This window comes from Lathyrus oleraceus, chromosome 2 (genome assembly GCF_024323335.1).
Source record: "Lathyrus oleraceus cultivar Zhongwan6 chromosome 2, CAAS_Psat_ZW6_1.0, whole genome shotgun sequence".
NCBI classification, from domain to species: Eukaryota; Viridiplantae; Streptophyta; class Magnoliopsida; order Fabales; family Fabaceae; genus Lathyrus; species Lathyrus oleraceus.
The window spans coordinates 411861350-411875223 of record NC_066580.1 but is presented as its reverse complement, the minus strand read 5'-3'; positions in this window follow the sequence as shown (position 1 = coordinate 411875223).

Genomic DNA, 13874 nt, shown 5'->3' with positions numbered 1-13874 from the left:
TCATTCAAAACATTTCTCAAAGGATAATGCACTAACATACTCCCATTTTTTATGATGGTAAAACGTATGAGGTATTTGATGTCTTGATCATAGCTTCCCCTGAATATATGCATCTTAAGACTTTGTTCTTGCATGAACTTCTCCCTTTTTGACAATATCAAAAAGAGACAAAGCCACAAAACATAAAAAACATCATGAAAGATTTACAACAACATATATAACACTCAGAGGCATTGCAAAGATAAATTGTTCAACGGTAACGTGCACTCACATATAATTATGTTAAAGTGAAGAATGCATAAATATAAATAAACATTCAATTCAAACAAAAGGATATGAAATTCATTATAAATTTATCATAACAAAGTCAGAATATAACAACATAATAATGAAACATAACAACATGAAAATAGAATGCATGCAAAAGAGATTTGGTCCACAATGAAATTCAACTAATTCATACGACCCCTACTACCCCTAGTTTCTGGTCTCCTACCCCGATACCAAGCATCACCCTCATTTTTATATTCGACATCCAAAAAATCACACATCTCTCTGTAAAATTATTGAAAATGATGGTGATTATCATTTTGAAACCAATCATGTTCTTAATCCCAATTTGAGTGGCACCATGGTTGAATGTCATGTCTTGACGGATTTGATTAAATTGTTCAGTAGCATATGTGGCAAAATTGTTAAAGTTGGTGTCTTGGAAATTCATATGTTCGTGAACCAATATGAAACGTTCCTCTTGAGAAGCTTTAACTGCGTCACACCTATGTGACTCCTCTTGGTGGCGCTCTTGTTGCTCAACACGCATGTTTTCCAACAAGGTGATAATCGAAGATTTTTCACCACTTGAGCCAACTCCATAGTTGTTACCATAAGTCGTGTCATGTTGGATCCAAGAATTCTGTTGTGATTGACCCCATCATCCTTTATCTTCATGTTTCTCTTCATCATGTAGCCATGCGTAATCATCATGGTGAGTATCATCCATTTCCGTTTCCACATGGTGAACTTGGTTTTCCACCGATTATTCTTCAACATTAACTGAACCAAATTCAGCAAGATCATAATGGTTGTAAATAACCTTATTGAACCCCTTCATGCGATAAAAGTAAACCTGGAGATTATTATCCCAATGGTACCTCATTTTTGACATTGTTCTCTTGTTAAACTCTTGAGCCTGACCGGTGAGATGCATTGAAGATTTGGCACACCGATACGAAAGTGTTTAAGAATCATTGCAATCATCGAAACGTAACACAAGGAGGACCCTCTGTTACAATCTCTAACAAGAAACATCCTTGACAAGAATAGTTTGGCCAATTAATTTTAAATTTATTCTGAAGAATATACATGAGATGTACCTCAGCCTGGTCAATCGGAGAATATGAGGATCTCTCTTCAAATAGCCGTTGACAATTTATCCAAGCTTCCATCTGGCCTTGGTGCTTTTAGACATGAGTTCAAGTAACTTTTCCAATCGAAATCCCTATGAAGGGCATGATCAGATAAAATTGCTTGATGAGAGAACACGAAAATCCCAAACACTTCCCCCCATGAGTCTTCTGTAAAGTGGTAGGAATTCTTTCCCATCTTATAACGAAATGTAGATCTTTCCCTTGATCCCAACCAAACATAAAAGACTCTTATTAAATCTTCATTGTAGTCGTTTGAGAGTTTCAAAAAGGTGTTAATTTCTTGATGCTTCATCAGATTAACAATTTTCGGAATGTGCAACTGAGCCATAACCTTAGGATTATAGACATGTTGTTTCACCACAGTCCTATTTCTGAAAAATTTCTCAAATTCTTCAACACAAGTAGGATGTAGGAGAGAAAGAACACTTACTGGTTTGGATGAGAATGTACCAAAAACATTCTTTCCTTTGTTTACTTTAGGAGCCATAAATTTCATATTCAAGGGTATGCACACAAGGTGTTTTTGATAAAATGTATAAAAGAGAATGTTAGGATTTTGAGTGATACAAGAGAAATCAACTAACACAACCTATAAGAATTTTATTCTAATCACACAGGGAAGAAGAAAGTAGATGGAAAAAAATTGATATTTGGAAATATGAAATGAAGAGAATTTATGGAGATTCTGAAATAGAAATGAAGAGGTTTTTCTAAGAAAGGGAAAAGTTATCTAGGTTTTCTAGGAAATGAAGAGAGGTTTAAAAATGTGTAGTAAATGAGTAAGTAAAGGGAGCTGACCCGTGGAAAGAAGAGAAATAGCCAGTAGGTGTCGTACACGTCGACCCATGTACCTAGGGAGTCGACCTCAAAAGTCTAAGAAAAACAAAATTAAAAAATAATTTGAATGTGTCGACCCGTACGAGCTAGGAGTCAACCCATATAGAACATATTTTTTAAAATATAGAAATTTATGCTTTGTGTTGACCCATACGAGCTAGGAGTCGACCCATACAGAGCATAATTTTTGAAAATATAGAAATTTATGCTTTGTGTCGACCCACACGAGCTAGGAGTCGACCCATATTGAGCAGAATTTTTGGAAATATATAAATGTATGCTCTGTGTTGACACATACTGTCCAGAAATAATTTTTTTGAAAGATGAAGGCTTTAGGTCGATCTATGATGGAATGAATCGAGGCATACACTTTAGACTTAGAAAAATTCATGAAAAAAATGTCATTTTTCATGCAAGAGTAAATATATAACATGCTCAAACACCAATAACATCACAAATACTTCAAATGTGAAGAAATAATAGCATGAAATACATATGATGATGAAATAATAACATGAAGTCACTTTAAACATATAGATTGAAATACTCATGGGTTAACAATAAATTTTTTGAAAGTGAACAAACATGAAATGTATCATACATCAATTATATCACACGTTTTTGGAACATAACCATGCAAGCAAATACAAGAGACATAGATAAGCAACATATTAAATGAAAACTTATGAGCAAAGAGATAAGTGAAACGATACTACCTCATAGGGTGAGAGACAGAGGATGCACTTACATGAAATAGAACTTTCGAACGAAAGTTGAAACAAAAGTAAATAGTGGATGCAACGAAATATTTAGGTAGAATTTAAGATATCGAGAATGCCCAATTCCCGTCGAATATTGAAAAATGGCTTAGTCGTAAAAAGTTTTGTGAAAATGTCTACAAGTTGATTTTTTCTATCAACATGTTCAAAAACGACATTGCCTTTTTAAACATGGTCACATAGGAAATGGTGACGTATCTCAATATGTTTAGTAAGAGAGTGTAGCACTGGATTTTTGGTTAGGTTATAATACATTGAAGTTTGATATCAAAGTCAAGTAGTTGTTGTTTGAGCCATAAGATTTGAGCACAACAACTATCAGTTGCAATGTATTCCGCCTCGGCAGTTAACAAAGCAATGGAGATTTTCTTCTTGCTTTGCCAACTAACTAAGGAGTTTGAAAACAGGTGACAAGTTCCACTAGTACTTTTTCTATCCAATTTGTAACCGATAAAATCAAAATCGGAATAACCAACCAAACTAGAATTGCTACCTTAGGTAAACCAAAGCCCATACTTAGATGTACCATGAAGGTATCTAAGGATGTGATTTATAGCTTTTAAATGTGATTCCTTAGGAGCAGATTGGTATTGAACGCACATGCACACACTAATATTAGGCCTAGATGCAGTAAGATATAAAAGATATTTGATCATACCCCGATACCTTTTGACGTCAACATCCTTACCATTTTCATCTTTGTCCAAGTTCTTGTTAGTGGGCATTAGAGTGTCGATTGACTTGGCATCTACCATTTTGAAGCGTTTAAGCAACTCTTGGCAGTATTTTGTTTAACACACAAATGTCCCTTCTTTGAGCTGCCTGATTTGAAGTCCGAGAAAGTAAGTCAACTATCCCATTAGACTCATTTCAAATTTACCCTGCATTAACTTCGAGAACTCTTTGACCAATTACATGTTAGTAGAACCAAATATGATATCATCAACATAAACTTGAACCAGAAGAATATGTTTTCCTTGACGTTTAATGAAAAGTGTTGTATCAACCTTCCCTCTAGAGTATCCTTGATCAAGTAATAACTTACTAAGTCGCTCATACCAAGCCATATGGGCTTGTTTGAGACCATACAAATCCCGTTTTAGTTTAAACACATGGTTAGGATACTCATGATTTTCAAAACCGAAAGGTTGTGAAACATACACTTCTTCACTTATATAACCATTAAGGAAACCACTTTTCACATCCATTTGAAATAAGTTGAGATCATTAGAGCATGGAAATGCTAGTAAAAGGCGTATAGCCTCAAGGTAGGCAACTAAAGCATAAGTTTGCTCATAAATTATGCACCCCTATTGGTTGTATTCTTGAGCCACTTAACGGGCCTTGTTCCTTATTATACTAAGTTTTTGTCCAATTTATTTCTAAAAACTCACTTAATGCCTATAACTTGATGATCTCGCGGAGGTGGGACAAGGTCCTACACATCATTCTTTTAAATTGATTTAACTCATCACGTACTGTAAAAACGGTTAGTCTTCACTAAACTCATAATTTATATTAACTTAATTTAACACTTTTAATTATTCTATTTAGGCTTAAACTCGCCTTGAATCTCACCACTTTACTCCATTAATTTATTATTCTCAACTTCTACCCAAACTCTTGAAATTCTCTATTTTTCTCATTATTTTAATTAGTTAAAATTAGTCAATATTCTAATTAATTCACATTACTCCCCATAAATCCCTTAAAATAATCAAACATACCAACAATTAAATAAAGCCAGATTTAATTAAATTAAAAATATAAATACAAAAAAATTGGGGCGTTGCAGAACACACATAAGTTATATGTGTTAACACCAAACTTATTTAAATGTTGGCATCCTACCCAAAAAGCAGAGCCAAAGGCTAAAAGTAGCACGTGGTTTAGCCACATTGCTGAAGAAAACCCTTCTCCACTCTATTGGAGTCTTGTCCCCTATAAATTCATGATACATAGTTGTTGTAACGAACTTACCTTGATGCATAAAATCTAGCCAACACTCATTATGCATAATTTCTTGTCTATTTTTCAAAATACTTATGAGAATCGAAAAGTAAGTATGTGGAATTTATTAAGAAATGTGGTTAGACCTAACTTACCCGACAAAATCGACTTTATAGGGTGAGGATTACCCTCACTTATAAATGCATATTCAAGCCATATCATTCGATATGGGACTCTTAACACACCCCTCACAGCTATGGCTGGACATCTGGAGCATGGAAATAAATGGCGGATGGTCCGATAGCAGAAACCCCATTGTAGGTGGCCCATCGGATCTTTAAATCAAAGGCTCTGATACCATGTTAAGAAATGTGGTTGGACCTAACTTACCCTACAAAACCGACTTTATAGGGTAAGGATTGACCCCATTTTTAAATGCATGTTCATGCCATATAGTATCTGATGTGAGACTCTTAACAGAATCCTCCAGGTCATTACATTATGTCCCTTGATATAATAACTATGAATCCAAGGCACCCACAATTTATCATCCTCTTTTCGTAAATTCCACATAAGTTTTGTCATCTTAGTTTTGTTTCATTCGAGTAATGTAGTGACATTTAGCCCCCTAGCATTGCTTGGATCACAAATCTATCCCAAGCAACTAGAGTTTTATGACTTAATGTATCATTCCATGTCCAAAGAAGTCTTCTGCAAAGAGATTCTATGTGTTTCAACACCTTATCCAGCAAAGGAAAAATCTGCGTGCAATAGCTTGTAATAGAAAACAAAACACTTCAAATTAATTGGTATCTTCTAACATAACTTAACATCTTTGCATCCCAATGATGGATTTTCCCAACTATCTTATCAATCAAATGTTTGCATTGATGTATGGACAACTTTCTACTCATCACTCCCACATATTTAAAAAGTAAGGAACCTTTCACAAACCCAATACTAACTAAGATTATTTCCTGTATATCCATATACACTACCCCAAAATAAAATTTTCACTTAGCTTGATTAGATTTCAAACCAGTAGACTATGAAAATTCATGGAATTTTTCCATCATCATCCTCACAGAAGTTTCATCACCTCTAGTAAAAATCATAAAGTCACCCGCAAAGCAAATATTTTTGATAAGTAACCTCTCACATTTAGGATGAAAGTCAAATTCTGATTGAGACTTCAACTGAGCCAAACACCTATGCATATATTCCATAGTCATAATAAATAGGATACGAGATATAGGGTTTCCTTGTATTAAACCCCTCTGAGCTTTCGACAGTTTTCTATAATGAGCATTGATAGAGTACCTATACGAAACAATAGACATATAGACCATTATCCATTTCACAAATTGCCCAGGAACCCCCATTTCTTTCATAATCATCTCCAAGGCAGATCATTCAATAATATCATAGGCTTTTTGGAGATACATTTGGATGGCACATCGATGTGATATGTTCTTCCAATCATAGCCCTTCATCAACTCACGAACAAACAATATATTATCATGAATCAACTTTCCAGGGGGAAAAGCTGATTGACTATCATCTATAATCACATTAATCACCTTACTTAGTCTTGCAGTAAGTATCTTTGATATGATTTTTTAGAGAGTGGTACATCAAGCTATTGGTCTCATGTATTTCAATTAGTTTTTTTGCTGCAGAATATTTTGGAATCAAAGTCACTAATGCACAGTTAGCAGTAGCATATAATCAACCATTGTAAAAAAAACAGTTATCACAACCAGCACATCCTATTGTTTACCTGTGAATTTGGAAAACAATCGCTAGTCCTCCCAAATAGGGTCACTCGTAGGATCGACTAGATTGATCCCAGTAGATACGTGCAAAAGTTGTGATTATCGTCGGTAGTGTTTGCATAAACACTCAAGAGTTTTATTTTGAAAATAACTCTTAGAACAAATGAAGAACAAGATGTAAAACATTTGCTATGTTTCGAATAAGTATTGGATAAAATCAAGTAAAAACAGATATAAGTAAAGTACTTCGATAAATAAAATGGTGTATGAATGTACATTTCACTTAAATTCACTTTTCTCTTTCTTTGACATGGATACCTTTAGTAAGTGAGTTATGTAGTAATTTCAACACACGAATTTTCCTAAGTTACAATCCTTATTTATAATGAAACTAAATAAATACTTCTTAACGGGTCTTTCTTCCTCACTCTTCATATTCTTCCTGCATTTTTTAGGGTTTTTGTTGTTTATTAAGTATTTTAAGGTCCTAAGACCACAAACACAAACAAAATATACAAACAAATATATACAATCACAATATATGGCTCAAATGAGCAAAACGAAAATGGCATAAACATAAACAAGTTAAATGATATGTAAGATGACAAATGAAATGGTAAATGACTTGAATTTAAATTGCATAAAGTAAATGACTTGAAAAATAAAAGCAATATTAATACAAGTTAATCAAATGTTAGTTGATTAGATGTTAGTGATGTTTTGCTTTTTAATTGTTTAAGTCATTCTTTGGAGAACACTCAACCCTCTATTCACAAGCATGGATCCTTGAACCAAGACATCTTCCAAAGGAAGGAAAAAATGCCAAGTTTCCATACAATACCATGAAAGGGGGGAGACTTACAATCTCACTTACTAGAATGCTATGCCTTTAAGGTTAAATTTAGCTCTATGTTAAGCAATCGTAATTGGACATATATAGAAGTCACAACTATCTGAGGTCAGGCAATAAAAATTTAGGTGCTAATGCATGTTAAAGATTTGGTATGATGAACCAAACTCCTAAAACATACCACATACTAAAAGAAAAGATCAAAAGGATGGACCTATCTCATCCATACTTGTATTGGTTCATCTAACACAAGGTTATTGATGAACCAATTATCTTTAGGATATTGAGAATTCATTGGTCAATGAAAAGGATTGGGGAGAATGAGATTGAAGATGAAGATGGGGGGGAGATGAGAGAAACACAAATTGGTCATGGGAGGAATTTTATCAAATTAAAATCATTCATTCATTTTGGGAGATGAAATGTACATTTCATCAATCCCCTAAATACAATGATTTTAACTAAACAAAAGTCAAATCAACCTTGACCAAGGCCCAAACACATAGTCAAACATCTCAAATCAATAAAAATGGCTCAACATAATTTCTATACAATTAATCAATTAAAAATCAAATTAAAAAATGTATTTAAATTAAATTTAGTTTGGTCAAAACCTAAAACCTCTTCAAAACACCAAATAAATGGCCAAGAGATTTATCCTAGGTCAAACAAGGTCAGAGGACCTTAGACAAAAAATTTCATAATTTTTGAAAAGTCAGAAGCATTTTTAAACAATTAAAAATATGCACAAAAACAATTAATTCATGAAAAATATCAAAATTAATCCCAAAAATAATTTTAATTCAGAAAATGAAAGAGAAAATATTTAAAGATTTTTGGTGAAAGTACCATAATTTTTGGATTAAAAATGAAATTAATATGAATTAATCAAAACAAATGGATTAAATGAAAAATCAGAAAATATGGAAAATCAGGGGCCATCAGATCTCCCTCATTAATTGAGGTGACGAATCTGATGGCCACGCACGTACTATCCATGGTGGACTTAAGTCAAAGCTCCACACGCGTGGTAATCAAAAGCAAGGGTCCTGATTAAAACGTGGAACCAAGATCAGATGGTCTGGGCAATGCCAGCACCGGAGCCCTAGCTCCAGTCATCCTCTCCGGTGATCACCACCGGTCTGGTTCATGCTCAACTTCATGAAAAATGAAAAGTGAATACACTAATTTGAAGGAAAATGCTCAAGAGCACGAATTTAGCCTCAATTTTCTCCAATTCCAAGTATATAAAAAGATATAGGGACTTGAATTTCGAGGATCATGAATTGAGTTGCTTTGATTTGACCTCAAAACAACTCAATCTTCTTGCCTAGATTGATAGGACTTAAGACAACCAAAAATCACAAAGAATGGTGAATAATTGAGAGAGAATCGAAGAGATGAAGTTTCTGAAAAATCACCTTCGAGTTGATCCAATTTCACTTAATCTTGATCTGAATTTGCTTGCTTTCTCTTCCTCTTGCTTGCATAAACCAATTGAGATGAAAAGGGAAGTGAATTTCTGGAGTTTGAACCTCCAAACAGAAGATGAAGTTCAAGCTCGATTTCAAGAGAAACCTTCAGAAATTCTATGGCACTGAGGGTTTGGACTAGTCTAGCAAAGCTTGGGCGGGGTGTTGATGTTGATTCTGAAGCCTTGAGCTTGTTTAAATAGACAATGAGTTTGATTTTTGCACCACTTGAAATTTGGCCAAATTTAGAAACCTCCTTGCATGGGTGCATGGGCAATGATTTGGGACTAAAGACTGATGTAATCCAACTCCAATTTGTGTGCAAAGTGTACTGAAGTCATCATATGGAAGCATGCAAATAAGAATGATCATTTGAATCCAAATCTTGCCAAAACACTTCCCACAATGGAGCCATGCGCAAGTCCCTCAATTTTGATCCAAATGAGATGATCTTGGACTTTTTAGAAAGGTGAGATCAAAGAGAACAACGTTCATGTTGAACATTTTTTCATTTGAAGCTTGGATCATGATGAATTTTGAGGTGGAAGTTTGGGAAATCAAACATATTTGAAAATTTTCTAAGTCCCAAGTCAAATGTTCACTTCTTCCACCTTGAATAACCTTTTCTATGGACTTCAAATGAAAAAGGTTCCTTCATAAAAGTTGTATCTATTTCAAACATATTCAATTTGGTCACAAATTTGACCTTATTTGGATTCGGCATGAAGTAGGTATGCATTTTAGAAGTTGGGGAAATCACTGGTTCAATGGTATTGGCCCAAAATGACCTATAATGTTTCCTCTTGGCACATGCATTTGCAAGTTGAATTTGAAATTTCTCCAAACATAAAAGTTGAAGTAGACATCTTGAATTGGATCATGGAATTTTAATGGCTTTCATCTCATAAAAATTGAGCAAGGTATGGTCTTGGGAAGTTGACCTCCAAGTTAGGGTTTAGACAGAATGACCTATAATATTTCACCATAAAAGATGACCTTCAAAGAAGAACTAGCTATTGACTTAAACATGAAATTTGTTTGTAATGTCATTTTGAGTGACTTTTGTCTTGTAATCATTTTCATATTACAAAAATTGTAGGCGATAGGGTCTAGGGAACCCCAACTTTGACCAATTGACTTTCTCTGGTCAACCACCATGAACCATCTTGCTAGCTTGATATTCTCTTGACTTTTGGGGCCCATGGAGGATCATATATGTGTAAGATGATGTAATATGAATTATCCCTTGAAATATTTGATCAATTATTGAAGAAACTTGTTGAAGAAGTTACACAAGATACCCAGATGAATTAGGGTTTCCAAGGCAAACAAACTCCAAACTCTTGATGATTTCTTGATCAAAATGATATGTAAAGATCATGGGGATCCATATATTATGCCTAGAGCCAATGTGAATAATTTCTTGATAGAAATCCTTGCACTGAGGGTCTCAAACCCTAGATATAAGCTTGATAGAGGATAAGTGAGTATACACACTACCTACAAAAGTAACAAACTATACATTGACATATTTTTTGTATTTTGGTTAGTAAATAATGAAAAAAAAAGTATGATACAATAAGAAATGTGCTTGGTGATCTCTCCCAATGCAAACCCAATGAATAAGGGGTAAGGAGGATGCCAAGGTGTGATCCTAATGCTAATTCATATGATGAGATAACACCAGGGATATTAGGGTCAAAATTGGGGTCTTACAATAGGTATGAGTTTGCTTTTAATTTTTATCCACCCAAGTTCCCACCTATGCCAAGTGTTGAGATAACTTTCGCATTTAGACCTCCCTTTCCAGGGTGGTTTGTTTGTGGGTCATACTTTGAGGTTTTAAAAACGAAAGCTTAAAACCTGCTCAAAGGGTGGTTCCGTCAAAGCATAACCTATACAGTTTCCAAGGCCATCATCATGTCGACATAGAGCATGTCAAAGTTCTTACCCAAATACATGAAGGTGGTGGTAAGCCAAGGATTCTTCAATCAACTTGTCCCTTTTTACTTCCCATTGAATCACAAATCATACTATTTGTCTCATTTTTTATAGTTGTCGAGCGTAAGAAACAGAGAAAAGTTGAGATTACTCGATAACAAGCTGAGAGGGAGGGAGGTGAGGTGGCTTGTCACAAGGGAGAAACCTTACCATCAAAAAAGAAGAAAACAAAGGTTTCACCTCTCGACATAGTTTTTTTATTTATATGCATCATTGTCTTCTTATTTTAACATTTTGTTTCAGGTCGACGATAAACCTTTTGTTACCCCCCCAAAAACGGAATAAGAGTGATGCTCCCTAAAACCTTGTCAAGAAGATCATTGTCGAGGACTCTTTGCCTGAAGCTCCTAAGTCGAAGAAAGTTAAGAAAGTGAAACCTCTTGGCGCTACTTCTCAATAAACTTTAATCACTTCAACCACTACCCCTGGTGAAAAAACCAAGACACCAAAGTTGAAGGCTCTCTAGCTTGTCAAAAAAAAACCAGACGTATCAAAACCAATCAATTTTGGCGACCCTGAAAGTGCCAATTCTAGCCCCGATCTAATCACAGAGAAGGTATTTTTACTTTGTCAAGTAAACTCTTTACGTCTTTAACATTTTGTTCTTAACTTGAGTCCTTATTTCAAGATAATCCTTCCAACACTCCCCTATTTACTAACAAGTATCTTGATCCTAACATTGGCACAAGTTCTCCGCACATTGAGCCCAATTCTTTAAAAGGCCCAAATGGAGAAGTGAATCAATCATATGTGCCATATGTCAAACTGCCTATTCCACCTGTCCATGTTCAACCTTCTCAATAGTCTCGTTTTTATAGCGAGAGTGAAAGCTCAAGACCTGAAGAAGAGGATATTGTCAAAGAAGAAGTGCAAGTTTAGGAAGAGGAGGATCACACATAAAATGACCAAGCAGAAAGTGGCCAAGGAGGGAATGATCAAGAGGAAAATGATTTCGAAAACAACATCCATGGGGAAGATGCCCATAAAAAACCTTAAGATCTTTCTTCATTTGATTGCTCTGACCATGACGAGGGGATTCACATGGATGAGGATGAACCTAAGGCCTATGAGAAGGTAGAAAACGAATAAAGGCCTAAGGTTAAAGAAGTTAATCCTACTGTTGCGACCAAATCTAGTGAGAAGTCCGACAAAATATTTAGCACGATTACAAACTACAAACTCCCATTAGTATCTATGGAAACTTCACTATCACCAGAAGACCTCGAGAAGCTCAAGAAAAGCAAACCATCTTAGTATTTTAAAATGATGATAAATTCTTGGGGAAGTTTTGGCGACAAGTGTTATAGTGCTTCAACAACATCTAGTGGAGTATCAACCATATCAAGTGTCAAAGCAGTTCTGTATGCCATAAAAACTCAAGTATTTCGAATGGAATTGTTCAAGATTTTAGCACAGGATGCCTTTTTCGCTTTCAAAATTAAAGAACTTCTCAAGGAAGTTAACATCCTTAAGGCCTTTCTTCATGTAGCCAACTTTGTCATCAAGATTGGACTTCTTGTCGACCAAATCACCGTTGACCTTATCCGTAAACAAGAGACCACCAACAAGATAGAAGTCAAAAAGAGTCAGTCGATCATCATAATTGGATTTATCTATTTCATCTACTTCCAAAGTCGAAGAACTGGAAAAAGCTTCTTTGGAGGAGAACAAAGAGTTCGATGCTTATGCTACAACATTGTTAAGTGGGAGCAACAGATCTAAGAGCTTCAACTCAAGATACAAGAGGCTAAGGCTAGGCTAGATGAGATTAATAAAAAAAACTAGAAAACTCGTGATGAAGAGGTCGAACTTGGGGTTCGACATATTGAAAATGTGAAGAATTTGGATGACGAAATTCTAAGTTTGACCTCTAACATCTCATTGACGGATCATCATCTCGACGTAGCCAGAGCAACTTATGATAGGCTCAAAATGTCCTTGCCTTTTTAATCTCTTTGTAACTTTATAAATTTATTTGTACTTTCTTAAGCATGCCCCCAGGGAATTGCCTTTGACATTATCTTTTTGGGTTGTAAGCACATTTAGCCATTTTAGCACCTTGAACACCATTTTAGCACTTTTGTTTTTATGTATGTTATTCTATTACAATTTTTATCTCCTGTAGCTTAGGACTAAATATATTTAAATGTTTTCCATTTACTGACATGATTATAAGATCAGAAGTCAATTCTTCGATCTCATATGCGTCATTCAAAAACACTTGAACAATTCGAAATGGACCCTCCCAATTAGGAGACAACTTACCCATAATTTTGTTCTTTCAATCCATGGGTAGGATAACCTTCCACACGATGTCTCCAATTAGAATGCTTTAGATTTAACTTTCTTGTTGTAAGCTTTATCAACTCTTTCCTTTTGTCAGAATAATGTATTTAACACTTTCAATCTTTCTTGTTCCAAATCCACTAACTCGTCTAACATCAAACTCCAACAGTTTTCACATGGAATTTCATGTTTCCTTTGAATCCTTGTCGATTTCAAATATATCTCGATTGGGAGGACTACATCGTGTCCATATGTCAGACGGAAATGACTAGTATTTGTCGCCTCTTTAGGAGAGGTTCGACAAGCCCATAAAACTTGGTCCAACGTCTTGTGCCAATTTTTTGGCTTCTGCCCCACATGTTTTTTAATCAAGCTAATGATTATTTTATTAGCCGCTTCGACTTGGCCAGTTTCTTGAGCATAATAAGGTGTTGACGTCAGTAACTTAATCCCTACTTCAGACACAAACTCATGCATCTTTCGCCCAGTAAATACAA